The sequence below is a fragment of the Strix uralensis genome, chromosome 3 (genome assembly GCF_047716275.1).
Source record: "Strix uralensis isolate ZFMK-TIS-50842 chromosome 3, bStrUra1, whole genome shotgun sequence".
In the NCBI taxonomy this organism is placed as follows: Eukaryota; Metazoa; Chordata; class Aves; order Strigiformes; family Strigidae; genus Strix; species Strix uralensis.
Genome location: NC_133974.1, coordinates 108,003,918 through 108,019,051, shown reverse-complemented (window position 1 = coordinate 108,019,051; position 15,134 = coordinate 108,003,918). Strand labels below are relative to the sequence as shown.

Genomic DNA, 15,134 nt, shown 5'->3' with positions numbered 1-15,134 from the left:
AGTGTTTTCAGCACCTGCACACACGTAAGAAACGGGCCATTCCTTTAATTCAGCCTCAGAATTGCAGTCATTCCCTATAAGCTTTGGTAGGCAGGACAATTCAGCTAGAACATCCCAGTAGTGAAACCACAAACATCCCGGAGACAGAATATGGGAGAAAAAGGCATACTCAGGCATATTTCAGACTCCTCCCAGAGGAGCAGCAACTTCACATTACTCCATATTTGTAAAAACCTTTAATTCAGGCATTCAAATAAACTTCTATAACAAGCACTGAACACAGTCTTTTAAAAAGACAGAGGACCACTTTGAGTAAAATTTGTGTTGGAAAATGCTGTATTTCTGTTTAAAACTTACTAAAGGAAATTACAGAATCCTTAGAAAGCCAGAGGAAAAAGTATATATATTGTACATGAAATACTCTAAATTGAAATAACAGAACAGACACACAACATAATAGTTGCAAAAGATACAATAAGAATTTACTTAAATTCAGCTTGGCTATACACATTCTTCCTAAAAGGTGACTATATAAAATCAAGTATAAACACATCAAATGCAAAATTGGGATGAAACTCTCAGAAGCTATCCAGACTTTCAGCCACTCTTAGTCACTGCTTCTTGCTTATGACAGATGGATTTCTGTAGGAACACTTTGTTTTCATCAATTACAGCTAAATCACTTCACTAAGGTTATACTGTGTGGACAAACCCATTAAAATCCACACCTGTTCAGACAGACAATTCCATCTGAGCAGTAATTTTTTTTTTTTTTTTTGCTAGAAGTGTTAGTTCATCCTAGCTCAAATCACTATCAATTTCTAATAGCCCAAATGAAGTAATCTGGTCTTTGTCTAACTGCCACTTAACCCAAATCTCCTATAAGAAAAAAATAAAAATACAAACACCAAAATCTAAAATTACTCTGATAAACACCACTATTGGCACTCTGTGTGCCCAGGCCAAGCAGCAACTACAAAATTTCTGTTTGGACATGATGAAGCCCTGGATATCCAGTCCCTGGCTCTCTGACTGACCCCTGATCACCCAGAATGTTTGAACAACTTCAGCAGTTTTTCCATGAAACACTACTGTGACTATAGCATGATACAGAATAAGCGATCCTCCTCTTACAGCACTTTAACAGTCTCCAGCTTCTCCCATGAATGTAGACCTAACAATTAAAATTTCATAGAATCACAGAATGGTTTGGGTTGGAAGAGACCTTAAAGATCATCTAGTTCCAACCCCCTGCCATGGGCAGGGACACCTTCCACTAGACCAGGCTGCTCAAAGCCCTGTCCAACCTGGCCTTGAACACTGCCAGGGAGGGGGCAGCCACCACTGCTCTGGGCAACCTGTTCCAGTCTCACCACCCTTATAGTGAAGAATTTCTTCCCTGTATCTAATCTAAATCTACCCTCCTTCAGTTTAAAACCGTTACCCCTTGTCCTATCACTACACCCCCTGATAAAGAGTCCCTCCCCATCTTTTCTGTAGTCCCCCTTTAAGTGATGGAAGGCCGCTATAAGGTGTCCCTGGAGCCTTCTCTTCTCCAGGCTGAACAACCCCAACTCTCTCAGCCTGTCCCCATAAGGGAAGTGCTCCAGCCCCCAAGTCATCTTTGTGGCCTCCTCTGGAATCACTCCAACAGGTCCATATTCTTCTTATGTTGGGGGCCCCAGAGCTGGATGCAGAACTCCAGATGGGGTCTCACGAGAGCAGAGTAGAAGGGGAGAATCCCCTCCCTTGACCTGCTGGCCAAACTTCTCTTGATACAGCCCAGGATACTGCTGGCCTTCTGGGCTGCGAGTGCACATTGCTGGCTCATAGTCAGTTTTCCACCCACTGCTACTCCCAAGTCCTTCTCCACAGGGCTGCTCTCAATTCACTAATCACCCAGCCTGTATTTGTGCTTGGGATTGCCCTGACCCATGTGCAGGGCCTTGCACTTGGCCTTGTTGAACTTTATGAGGTTTGCACAGGCCCACCTCTCAAGCCTGTCCAGGTCCCTCTGGATGGCCTGCCCTCCCTGCACACAGCTTGGTGTCATCAGCGAACTTTCTGAGGGTGCACTCAGTCCCACTGTCCACATCACTAACCAAGATGTTAAACAGTACCGGTCCTAACACCAACCCCTGAGGAACACCACTCAAAGGCCAAATCCACACGCTAATTTTTATCAGATTTCACTGTCATCCTCTCCCAAGAGCAACTCAAGTATTTTCCCCAAAAGTATTTTTAAAATTAGATCTTGTGAGCAACATATAAGTTCCTTCTCTTAGAAGCACAATCCCGTTTTGTGCAAGTTTAAGATACTAAAAACCCATCTAAAAAGCACACCGATTCCTTGGACAGTTAATTATTAATAGGTATTAAAGCTCAAAACTTTATCTGTTCTCAAATAACTGAAACAGCTCTCCGATAAAGCAGCAAACTGTAGTACAGCATGAATACTGTCACTGTCTCCTTTTAGCAGATAATTTCATTTCACCAGTGCAAATTTTACCATAACTACCTTCCACTGCTTCTCCCCTCTCAAAGTTTTCCTGTTTCATAACACTCTGGAAACCCAACATCTTGCTTTGAAACAGCTTCGAAGAACTGGCCTATGGCCAACTTGCAACTGATACTACAGTTTAAATACCTTCCCAGCAAAGTTGCACAAACTTCAAAATACTCTGGGATCAGTCATTAAAATGTTTTTGTTTCAGTTACAACACTAATGAAAACCAAATGTTTAAATTTATTTTAGCTAGCTTAATGGTCTAGGGACTTTGTTTAAGAGAAAGGTCTGAATCGAACCTCATTTACCCAACTGAATAGACTGGCAGTAGAACACTGTACAGAGATACGGATAATACTTTAAAAAGATTTAATTATAAGAGCCACAGATTTAATTAAGGAGGCCCAATTAATTGCCTCAATTTGATGATTCTTCTCTAAAGTCTTCAATTACAGCACACCCAAAACTATGCACTTTTAGCTGCAGGTTTACAAGGTTCAATTTGCAAACAGGTTTAAGACCCACACCTAATGCTATGCTACAGGATAAGCTATTGCAAACTGGATGTTTTTACTACCCAAATAAGGTACACAATAACAGATTCTGCCTGAAGTTTAAGCCTTCCGAAGTGTCTGCTTGTGAAAGATTTCACTGTCTTATGCAAGTGTCTCTCTCAGTTAATACACATGCCACATTCAGTGAACACAGGAATATTCTGGGTGGGAATCGTAGAATACTAAATGAAATGCTTCATACAAAGCTGTCTTTCAGCTAAGAGTCATGACATTCTGCTGCTGGTTAATCCATACCCTCTACAATTAAGCCAGCGAATTCTAAGATGGTTTTGTACAGGCTTAGTAATCTATAATGATGTTTGAGCATCGTTTTACCCCTAAATTCATTTTAGAACATTTTGTACATACTTCACAGCAAAGAATATTAAAGTTCTGCTGAAACAAAATGAACATAGGCTGACACAAATATCTACATTTTCAATTACAACACTGTTGACCATTGTCTGTATCTCAAGATATTTAAAGCATGCACCACCTGTTTCCAACTAGCATTCAAACTGTTCAACCACACGATTAATGACAGCTGCTAAAAAGTCTAAAATATCAGGGAAAAGAAATAAAAGTTTAACAACAGCTATGTAGGATTAAGGCAAGCCAGAGTCTTTTGCTAAATATGAGTCATTATAATACATACACATATATTTGCACTGCACAGCATTCTCTTCCAAGACCATTATAACTCAAAAGTTAACAGTTTCTATCTGCTAGAATGCCAGTGCCCATGTGTAACAACTGTTCCTAGGACAGGAGAGTGAGCAAGCCATATGTGCACTTCCAGAGTTGTACATACTTAAGAAATCCCTAGCAGGGACTTCCCAGTACTCATCCCTAATGTATATCCATGCCATTTAGCCAGGAACATACAAAACAGAGCAAATAACCTGCTTCAGAGGTGATAGCAAGCGCACAAATGTCAACCCAGAAAGAAAAGTTGAGAGTTGTTTAAAGTGAGTTGTTTAAAAATCAATGATTTATTCTCTTAAATATGTAAAAACTGGTATACAGCAAGAAATTAAAGGTTATAGATCACTGACCACCCAGGAAGTAGGCTTTATAACATCAGTTCTAAACACTCTGCCACTTTATGGAGCAAGAGATCCCCTCAGCTTAACTGCAAGCTTCCGAGTCTGCTCAAAACCAAGAGAAGCATGCCAGAGATGGGAAGGGGGACAAGTAACCACTGGGAAGTACAAGCGCATTGCCAGGGTGGGCAGAGATGCAGTTAGAAAAGCAACAGCTCAGCTCGAATTGAAACTGGCCAGAGTTGTCAAAAAGTATGAGAAAGGGTTCTTCAGGTATGTAAACATGCAGAAACAGAAAGAAAATATTGTCCCACTGTTAAACAGGAGAGGTGAGTTAGTCACCAACAACGCTGAAAAGGCAGAGGTTCTCAACACTTTCTTCACCTCTGTGCTTACCAGCACTGTTGGGCCCCAGCTCTTGGGAACAAAAATCCAGGTTGATGCAAACACAAACCCACCATCACTGAAGGAGGAATTGGTATGCGAACTATTACAGGAGCGTGACCCCTACAAATCGATGGACCCTGACATTATCCACCCGAGGGTGGTAAGAGAGCTGGCTGATGTCACTGCAATGCACATCTCCATGAATCAGACTTGAGAAGTCATGGAGATCAGGGGACATCCCAGAAGACTGGAGGAAGGCTAACGTAACCCCCACCTACAAGAAATTCTTGAAGTGACAGGAAATTATAGGCCCATCAGTCTTACTTCAGTCACTGGGAAAGTTATGGAACAAATCCTCCTGGGGGCTATCACAAGCCAAATAAAGCACGTGATTGGAAAAAGCCAGCACAGATTCACCAAGAGCAGGTTATGCTTGACAAACCTGATCACCTTCTACAACAAAATAACCTGCTCAGTTGATGTGGGGCAAGCAGTGGACATCGTCTACCTGGATTTCTCCAAGGCTTCTGATACGGTTCCCCACAGCCTACTCCTAGAGAAACTGATATGATATGGTCTAGACAAATGGTCTGTGTGGTGGGTGGGGAACTGGCTGACAGGCCACACCCAGAGGGTGGTGGTAAATAGCTCCTTTCCAAACTGGCAACCTGTCACAAGTGGGGTCCCCCAGGGATCGATATTGGGCCCAATGCTATTTAATATCTTCATAAGTGATCTGGAGGATGGGATCAAGTACACCCTGTTGAAGTTTGCTGATGCTACCAAACTGAGTGGGGAAGTGGACACTTCAGAAGGGAGAGCCACCCTGCAGAAGACCTGGATAGGCTGGAAGAGTGGGCTAACAAGAACCTTATGAAGTTCAACAAGGACAAGTGTAAGGTCTTGCACGTGGGAAAACATAACCCAGGAGTGCAGCACGGGCTGGGATCTACCTGGCTGGGGAGCAGCTCTGTGGAAAGAGACCTGGGGGTCGTGGTGGATAACAAGCTCAGTATGAGTGGTCAGTGTGCTGCAGCAGCAATGAAAGCCAACAGGATGCTGGACTGCAACAAGGGCATCACCAGCAGAGACAAAGTCATTATTCCACTCCACTCAGCGCTTGTCAGGTCACACCTGGAATACTGTGTTCAGTTTTGGTCCCAGCTACACAAAAAAGATGAGGACAGGCTGGAGAAGGTCCAGAGAAGGGTCACAAAGATGATCAAAGGGCTGAGAAGCCTGCCATGTGAGAAAAGGCTGAGGTTTGTTCAGCCTTGAGAAGAGAAGGCTTAAGGGAGACCTTATCACCATGTTCCAGTATATTAAAGGGTGGCTACAAAGAAGATGGAGGCTCACTTTTTACAAGGAGCCACATGAAAAAGATGAGGTGTAATGGGTACAAGTTACTCCTGGAGAGATTCTGATTGAACACAACAGGAAAATTCTTCACAATGAGAACAATCAGCCACTGGAATAATCTCCCCAGCGAAGTGGTGGATTCCTCAACATTGGACATTTTTAAGATTCAGCTGGATAGGGTGATGGGTCATCTTATCTAGACCATGCTTTTGCCAAGAAAGGTTAGACCAGACAACCCCTGAGGTCCCTTCCACCCTGGTATTCTATGATATATTTGAAAGTGCAAAGTTTACTTATGAACACTGACATTCTTGCGATGCTTTCCAAAGTACATAGTAGAACTCTCCCTGTGTAAAAATCCTTCTTTCTAGTGTATCAAGACACTGAAAAGAGTAACTTTTTATATCCCTATTTCAGAGTTTCACAAAAATATCACATACTTACAGTAATTCCATTAATTTTGCTATTTAAGAGGTTCCTTGCACAGAAATTAGAAGATAGAATTTAGTAATAAATAACTGATAAATGTTTTTTCTGTTAATCCCAAAAGGAGAAGAAAGGACTAATACAAGAGAAAGGGATATTTAGACTACTATACTTAGGTTTCACAAAAAAACCCAACCCAACATAAAAGGCATCCAATGCCTTAGGTCTCTGCTTTGGTCACAACTCGGAGGTTTACAGATGATGGACATCACATCAAGAGCACCAGAAGCAAAGAATTCTTTTTCAGAGTTTCAGCTAAACTATCTCTAAAAGCAACAGCCAGCATGATTAAATAGTTCAGCGATTTAAATGTGAGTGAAAAAGTATGGTAAGAATAATTCTGTATTCCTCTTTCTTTTATAAATCCACACACCTGCTCTTCACCACTTTAAGAGAGAATCAAGACACAACATTTATCCACATAAGAGAAATAACTATGTAAGAGAGAAATGGCTGAGCAATATGAATTCAACCACACCCTTAAAGAAACTAACTATAAAAATACCATTTCTCAGTATGATTTTTCTCAAAACCTGGCAGCCTTACAGAACAGTCACATACATAGCTCTAGCCAGCAAAGAGGTCCTCTTTTGAAATTAGAGACACACAAGAATGCCTTCATTTATTAAACTGAGCATTCCTACCTATCTTAATTTCTCTCAGGCATTCAGCACAGAACATTAATAAAAAGCATGTGGATCAAACAAGCAATACCCCCAGAGATCAAGAATAACAAATTTCTGCAACAACACAGTTGGAGAGAAGTTCCCACTACCAAGTACTGTTTGCACACAGCAACACAGAAGTGCAAATGATGAGCTCTCAGGAGACTCCCGCATCCCATGGGGAACTTTTAAGTTTTAAACCTAACCTATGGTTTGGGACAAACTTCTCAAAAGTGAATCTACTAAACAGTAATACACATTCATTCCTCTCTCAAAGGAAAATAATCACATCAAAAGCAGATTATGGAGAAACAACAATACTGAAGAAATAAGTCTCAAATTCAGAATATTAAGACTGATTTTTATGGCTCATAGAGCAAGCCTAAATTTATTGCATGAGATAGAGAATCTTTTATGTGAACATGCTGTGAAGAAAAAAACAGATAAATATTAAGTCTTCCCCAGTGAAGCAGAACCTAACACTTTCCATAGATTGAGCATTCTCACTTTAATGCCTCATCCACTTGGCTATTTAGTTCAAAATGTACCTCATATCACATGAGCTATTCCAGAACAGCAACAGAGAGGCAAGTATAGCTTAAGAACAAGGTGGCTGCTCAGCTTCCTTCATATCAACACACTCACAGGAGCAGTCATCCCTTTCGGAATAAGAGAACAGCATTCTGGGTTAGTATCTCTTCCCCCTCCCTGCTGACATTCTCCATCTGAGGCATTTTCTCACCATGCATTAAGGGTTAATCTGAAAACACTGAACAGAGATTGCTTTGTGAATATTTAGGATCTTGATGGCTGGTAGCGTCAGCTTTGGAAGCTAACTGTTGGGTCAGCCCAAGAGGATTGATGGAAAATGAGGTAATCCAGCAGATGTATAGTGCTTTGGGTTTCCTTCCCCTGTCACTAGCCCAAGTAGCTTTTCTGCCTACAGCACAATTTCCAAGTATGGAAAATAGACATATGGGATGATTAGAAAAAAATACAAGGTGACTTTTACCTAGCAATCTACTTGGAAAGTAGGCTTGAACTGCCATAAAAGCAGACTAACGCAAGAGTGTTTGGTCACTGGCGATTACCAGAACTTGGGATTGTTAAGACAACACCTAATATAATGAAATAAGCACAGACTGCAAAAGGCATTCATCCCCAAGCACTGCCATTTTATAACATCCTGCTGAATTTGCAAATTTATGGTATATGGTCTACATTAGAGCCAGCAAGGAGCCATACTGTATCAGGTCTCAAAACCCAAAGCTAGAAATCTGTGGTTTTCAGCAATTCCAGTGGGACAATTCTCAACTTCATTTAATTTTAGACATGATACTAGAGTCATCAAATCCATGCCCACTTTCCTCCCAAAGAAACTGAACTTGTGTCAAAGAAAATTAGACTACAGCTTGCCTCGCTGTTCTGCAAGATAAAGGTTCCCTCCCTGACACACTCATGACTGGATGTTTGACTACAAAGAAGGACCCAACTAACCTGTATCTTCAAACAGGTACAGAAAGTAGAGAGTATGTGTTTCAGATTCTGAGTGGAAAATGAAGATGTTTATTGGTGGGGGCTGCTAAGTGGTATTTATCTTGCACAAATCACTAGAGATATTCTGCACTACATCCATAAAAGCCATGAAAGAGCTCTTCTATTAAACAGGTATAGTTTATAAACACATCTATCTCTGTACCTATCACTTCACAAAGACACCTCTCTGGCTATTGCTATGGATACCAAACCCATGGAACATCTTGTTACCTCCATTTGGAAACTCAGCTCAGATGTACTGCACTAAAATTAGCACACTAAGGGTACTTTATTTACACATTTTAAAACACACAAGACACTCCTTCATAGAGACATTTCAGGTTTGTGGAACACACAAGGTATAAGACTATCACGTTTTTGTCAAAATACCTTTAATAAAGTTTACATGTGAGATAAAACAGGGTTGACATTAGAGATAGCATAGGAAGCCATTGGTACACAGCATTGTGCTACACAGATCATGCCCAGGCTTCTCCCCCACTCAAGAAACCTGCCTTTGATTATGAAGTGGAAGGGGACAGAGCCTTTGTGGCTGTGGAGTTCCAGAATTAAGTTTATCTCAACATGTACACAAGGCTCAGTTTTACCAAGAAAACTGTTGCTAATTGTTTCTTTTGCCCCATTAAAAGTGGTCATCATATTTTACAGAGCTGCTTCTTTAACAGGCGTTTTTCTTCCTTACTCATCTTTCACTTTCCACACGAGGACATTCACCTCTTCGCTCTTTTCCACTATGTTGCCTCTGGACTTTTGGCTTCTTTGACCAAAAAACTAATCATGTGTCCTGCAACAGTTGTTCGCCTTGTCCTTAAGGACTGCACAGCTTAGAATGAGACATAAGCAGTACGTAGCCTAGTTGTATCTTCGCTATGACAAAAACAGGGCTCATTTTCTTCAGCTTTCAAACATGCCTGCCCATGCCAGTTACAGTGTGACTTGGGGAAGGAGCAAGTTAACATTTGACTTCCGTTTTAATTGTATACTTTTTCTAGTGATTACTCAAGAGCAGAGTCTGGTGTGCTGTGCAGGTAGTTTGCAAGGGCTTGAAAGTCAGCGGTCAGTATTTCTGAATCAAGATTTGAAAGGTTATATAAACACATTCATCTCTGTGATCCTTATTTTGGAAGGGGAAGAAAGTAAATGAGTAGTTAGAAAGGAGCAAAGCAGATGGTTTGGAAGGCAGAGAGCTGACCAGAAACATACTTCAAGTGTTGTATTATGTAACTAGCCTCTCCTGGACATCTGATCTACGCATGCAGGAGTTTTATGGCTTAATTTCCTTGTTATGTCAGCTCTCAGCCAGTCAAAATCCACCATCCCCTTTTCCCAGCTCATGAGAAGTCTAGGACCTTTCCTTGCTTCGTGCATGAAAGATGCATGAAATACAGCAGGTTTTACAGTGGCAATGCTGCATTCCTCAGTTCCTGGGCACTGCAATAACACATGTACATTGTCTACCTATTGACATGCTGATTGACAGGACTCCAAAGTACTGCAGGACACACAAAATTTACTGCAGAGGACAAAAAGCAACCTGAGCAACTGACAAGCTAGTGCAAAGTAAAGACAGACACATGAACATCTCTGCATTAATTCATTCCAAAGCGAACTTAATCCATTTTCAAAACAGACAGTAGAATTTACATTCACTGGCCAGTTAACTCCCAGTGAGAACAGCATCATTTGGATGCAGAACATTCATTTGAAAATAGCTAGCATGAACCTTCCCTACCTCATTCCTATGTAAACAAACATTAAGAACCTGACATATCCATGGCAACTTGTGCTGTGGAAACGAGAATTCAACATAACCTTTTAAAAAATGATGCCAGTTCTTTCACAAAGAATTCACTGAAGGAACTATAAACCCTGTAGGGTGACACTGTAATAATAAATTTAAATGTAAATGTCAGTGGAGGCCTAGCTTAAAACCCACACCTGCAGAAAGAAGCCTGCAGGGATTTCAGTCTGATGCTACCAGTTAAAAAAAAAAAAAAAAAGGTATTTCATTGCCCTAAAGACCCCACACACCCTCTCACTATTCAACACTGCTGGTTTCTTGAACCAGAATGACATCATACTAGCATGGGCCCCAGCCTGTTAAGGAACTTAAATCAAAAAAAGAAATTCATAGGATAGCTGTATTGCTATAACAATGATAAAAGTCAAATCAGTCTACACTGACGTAGCCACCTCACTTAGGAAAGCTAAGTAGTAAAAAGAACTTGGATGCCAATAAAATTTAAATACTGCAGCTTTCTGTACCCTTATAAATCATGAACAGAGTCAAACTATACTATACATCTGAAGTCTTTGAGAAAGGAGCCATCTTCAACAGTAGTGCGGAAGAAAAAAAGTAAAGGAAGAAAACAAGAGGCTGCATTTTCCATATACGAAGACCAGGGAAAATACCACAGTAAATTCTACCGTGATAGGTATTTTTAACCTACCAAATTTTTAAATGGTTGTTCTTTAACGTGAAGATACTGTAGCAGTTGTCAAACACAACCTAAGAATCCATGAATGAAAACCCTGGGCTTACATACTAACTTTTAAAGCAGAAAGAGATATATGTCAGAGTTTTCATCTCTGTAACTACAGACAAAAATTAATCCTTACAGCATTATGTTCTGACGTGTGGAAAACAGGGCCAGTAATTAAACATGCCCGTCAGCAAAACATAATTCAACATCATATCTAAGATTAAGATGCTGACAGTTCTGTCTCCCAGGCCCAAGCTCCTGCTACCAGGCTACACTTGCCTCTTATTCATGCATCTTGTTTGCCAGGTTTAGGAAAAAGGGCATTTAAGATAAAGGCTTGTATCTGCTAATGAGGGAATGTTTTATTTTCTATCTTAATTCTAACTTGCAGTAATGAGCAAAGCAGTCTGAAATCTCAGAATCTAGTATCAAACTTTCCATGGGGTTTGAAGAGTCTAATTTTTCCCTTGTTCCCAAAACAATTTTATACGAAGCTGGGGAAGAAAGATGATTCTGGAAGTTTGTAGCCACCAGTATACACTAAGTGTATATCAACAGGAATATATTTACAGTCATGCAATGGAAATGAGACAGGAAATTTATAGAAGTAGTTCCCCCCTCTCCCCCAATGCAATATTACTCTTCTTTGAAGAGCAAGGAGTGGAAATGCAGATGTGCAATTTTGATAGCAAGACTGTTAGCACAAAAGTGAGAAAGTGATTAACATGGGCCCAATGCTATTAACCACTTTGATATCTTTTTAATTTGTATGCCCCTGCTTTCCAGAAACCCTTCTAGGATTTTCTAATACTATTAAATAATGGTAGACAAGGAGCTCAATAAATCAGCTAATACTGCCTCTCAGGACTGAAGGAGAAAAGCACAGTCTAGACATAGCTAATCTGTGCCTTATAAGGCACTCTAAAAATGAAAATACCAGTCTTCCCAAGCAATCTGTTCCAGTGGTTCACAATTCTAGTGTCCAATTACATTATCTTTGTTGCAGTGTAAGCACATTACCAATGGTTCTATAGTCAAGTGGCTAGAGTGAAAAACGCTCTCTTCTTGTTTATATCTCACCTGAAGACAACTCTTCATTCTCCCTGTAGTCTTCTGTTCTTTAAGGAAAACAGTTCAAGTCTTTCTGTGAATAAAATAATTACATTTCAAGACTTTGTTCTCTTTACTTTCTTCTACACTCTAAGTACTCTAGCTTTTCCTGAGGTGAAATGCCCGAGCCTAGAATGAAGGACTGTCACGTGATTTATGGGAAATTATCCTGCTTATGTATCACAGTACATCTGACTTGTTTGCAACATCTATGTTAACAGAACCACGTCTGGTTTGTTAACTGCAACATCCCCAGCTCCTTTGCACAAAGCTCACTCTACTTCCCCGTTGTCTACTTGTACTGAGATGATCAACAAATGGAGGATCTTGAGTCTTGTCTTTATCCCAAAAGGCATATTCTTCCTCAGACTGCTTCTCCACTTTCTTCAAATCATTCTGAACCCTAACCATGTTTTCCAACACACCTGCAGCAATTCCTGGCTTGGTACCATCTGCTGCTAATATTGCATAGTCTTAACATTTCACTTAAGTTGAAATTAGTGACAGAACTCTGCAGAGACCATTCAGTCTAGACATCCTCCGGTCTAACAGTGATCCACGAAACTATTTAAGGTTTTTCACCAACGTATTTAGAGAAACTTTGCTTTTCATACAGACAAAAGCATTAGAATAGTTCATTAAACCAAGATGGTATTTGCTCCATCCAAACAAGACTGGATACCATGTCATGAAAGGAGATTTGACTGCTTGTGAATTTTGAGAAAATCCACATTTATGTTTAACACCTTTGTATTTATTACTTGAAGAGCTTACCAAACAGTTCATATTTGTTGCAATGTTTCTGCAAGTAGTCTCCAGTTCTCTAGCAGTTCTCTTCCACCTGCCCCTCTCAGATACAGGTCCTGGCTTGGCTTCTCCCCCTCTTTAAAGAGCTTCATCTGTCTACATGGAAACTGATAACAGTTCTGAGACCAGGAACCATGTGAAGCAAAATAACCTTGTTTGAATTTCATCTGCTTTTCAAATTAGCACTTTTATAAGTATTCTTCATTATTTTCCTTATCTAAGGAAAGTTCCTACACTTCTGTTTCTGGGGAGAGGTATAATTGCATCTTATCCTGAAATAAAGATAAATCTGAAGCAACAAGTCCACTAACCATACAGTTTTCTCAACATCATGTTACATTTCTCTACTTAGTAGCAGGCCAAGCCCTTATTCTTCTTATCACCATATATATATGTGGTATAAGTACACTGTCTTAATTGTAGTAAGCATAAAAGGATGCCCTTAGTATCAAACATGCTTGACCAGATACAGAGAAAGAGCTAGCCCTGAAGAAAAACATCTCTAGAGACAGGAACACACGAATGTAAACAGCTTGTTGTATAGTACAATTCCTTTGTATCATGCATTTCTACTATTTAACCATGTTTACCTTTTATTCTTTATTCTAAAATTGTTTAACCTAACTTTGTCTCAGTGTCAGAACTCTCAGCCAATATGTGCTCTTAACCAACTTTACAGAAAGAAAACCATACTTAATGAAAGTAGGAAGCCAGAAATTTTAAATATTTCTGAAAAAAGGTTCATCCAAACCTTTTCCAAAAAGGTTGCAACCAATTGATTTCTTAGAATATTTTCACTACTCAGTTCTTTCATTAGTTGTCTTCACCCTAATTTAGTAAAAGCCCAGCAGCATCTCACATTCAAGTTATCAATAGTCCAGTAAAACAAAGCCTTATGTTACAGATGGAAATGATCCAACTGATCACCAAATACCTCATCAGTGCTAAATGAGGTCTCTTGCCTCCTATTCTGGTTGAGCTGTACCAGTCATGCTGGTGTACATTTGACCACGTGTTGAGTTCATTCAACTTGCTAACCAGAAAGCTAACTTAAGCAAGTAGTCTTCTGCTGGCTTAGCGAATTGAATAGTCTTATGCCACGAACACATAAGCAGAAAGCAAGACCACATTACTGGGCTTGTATGCTGTAGTAGGAAGTTCTGATTTGTATTTCCCAACAAGGGCTGTCACCCTAATCTAGAGCATTACACACAGTAAGAGCACAGCTGCTGCACATGGCAGCCACATCTGTAACTAAAACTACTTGATACTGTTAATTATAGATAGACTCTCAGGAAGCTAGTCTAAATTCACTGAAAGAAAGTAATTGTGAAAAAGAAAAATTTGAGCATTAGAACAAAATTGCTGCATCAGTTCCTACCACCCCCACCTGCCCTTCTCCATGCAATAACCATAAGTGCTTGGTTTTGCCCATGTTTTATTACACTAAATAGTAAATCATGGAAGACTACCCAGAAGCAGCTCACACATAAAAGATAACTAGATCTTATTAAGCGCTACCAGAATACTTACTTTGTTCAATCTTTTCACTTACTGTATTTGTTTTCGACTCCACCCGAGTCATTCTGCTTAGAGCTGTAATACAATGGAGAAAATTTGTAACACAAATAAGAATATAGGTTTCCAGTAAAGGCAAACAAGATACCACAGAACATCCTCTTAACGGGGTTAACAGAGCTGGCATTAAGCCTTGAAGAACAAAGCAGTATAATCATTTTGGGATATCATTCAGACCAACTATTACCAGTTTACTAAATATTAATTTGGAACCTCTGACAGTAAGTCAGTGACCACCAGACCCTTCCCTGAAAGAGAGAGGGTAATACTGAAAGGTAGGGTAGACAAGAAGGAGCTCTGTAAATTACTGTTGGACCTCAAAAGTAGAAAGAAGCCTCAGTGGCTCATAAACCCATTATTACAGCTTCAGTTTGTGGGTTTTACAGATTTAGCAGACTAAGTTCTAAATGCAGAAAGGAACTCTGAACAGTATATTCAAATCACCTTTGGGGATTAGAGGAAAAGATGCCAATTAAAAAAACCCAACAAAACCATGTTTGGCACAAGCAAGCAGATGCTAGTTTCTCCTGCCTGGATGGTAAAGAGAGTAGAAATCAATATATTTCTGAAAGTCAGTAACTTTATTGTATATGTTACTG

The 15,134-nt window shown here is 40.0% G+C and overlaps 1 protein-coding gene across 19 annotated transcripts in view; it reads right to left on the bottom strand.

The window, feature by feature from the left end:
* DISP1 (dispatched RND transporter family member 1) overlaps window positions 1–15,134 on the bottom strand; it is a 96,345-nt gene that overhangs the window by 73,607 nt on the left and 7,604 nt on the right. For 6 of the 19 annotated variants that reach the window (XM_074863804.1, XM_074863790.1, XM_074863803.1 and 3 more), the window contains 3 exons: window positions 14,491–14,553; window positions 12,925–13,076; window positions 12,121–12,184 (listed from right to left, as the gene is read on the bottom strand). The exons of 2 other annotated variants lie outside the window; for them this stretch is intronic. The gene's annotated coding sequence lies outside the window, so the exon portion shown is untranslated. The remainder of the gene's footprint in view (window positions 1–12,120; window positions 12,185–12,924; window positions 13,077–14,490; window positions 14,554–15,134) is intronic. 11 more of the 19 variants (XM_074863795.1, XM_074863797.1, XM_074863796.1 and 8 more) reach the window with 8 other exon arrangements.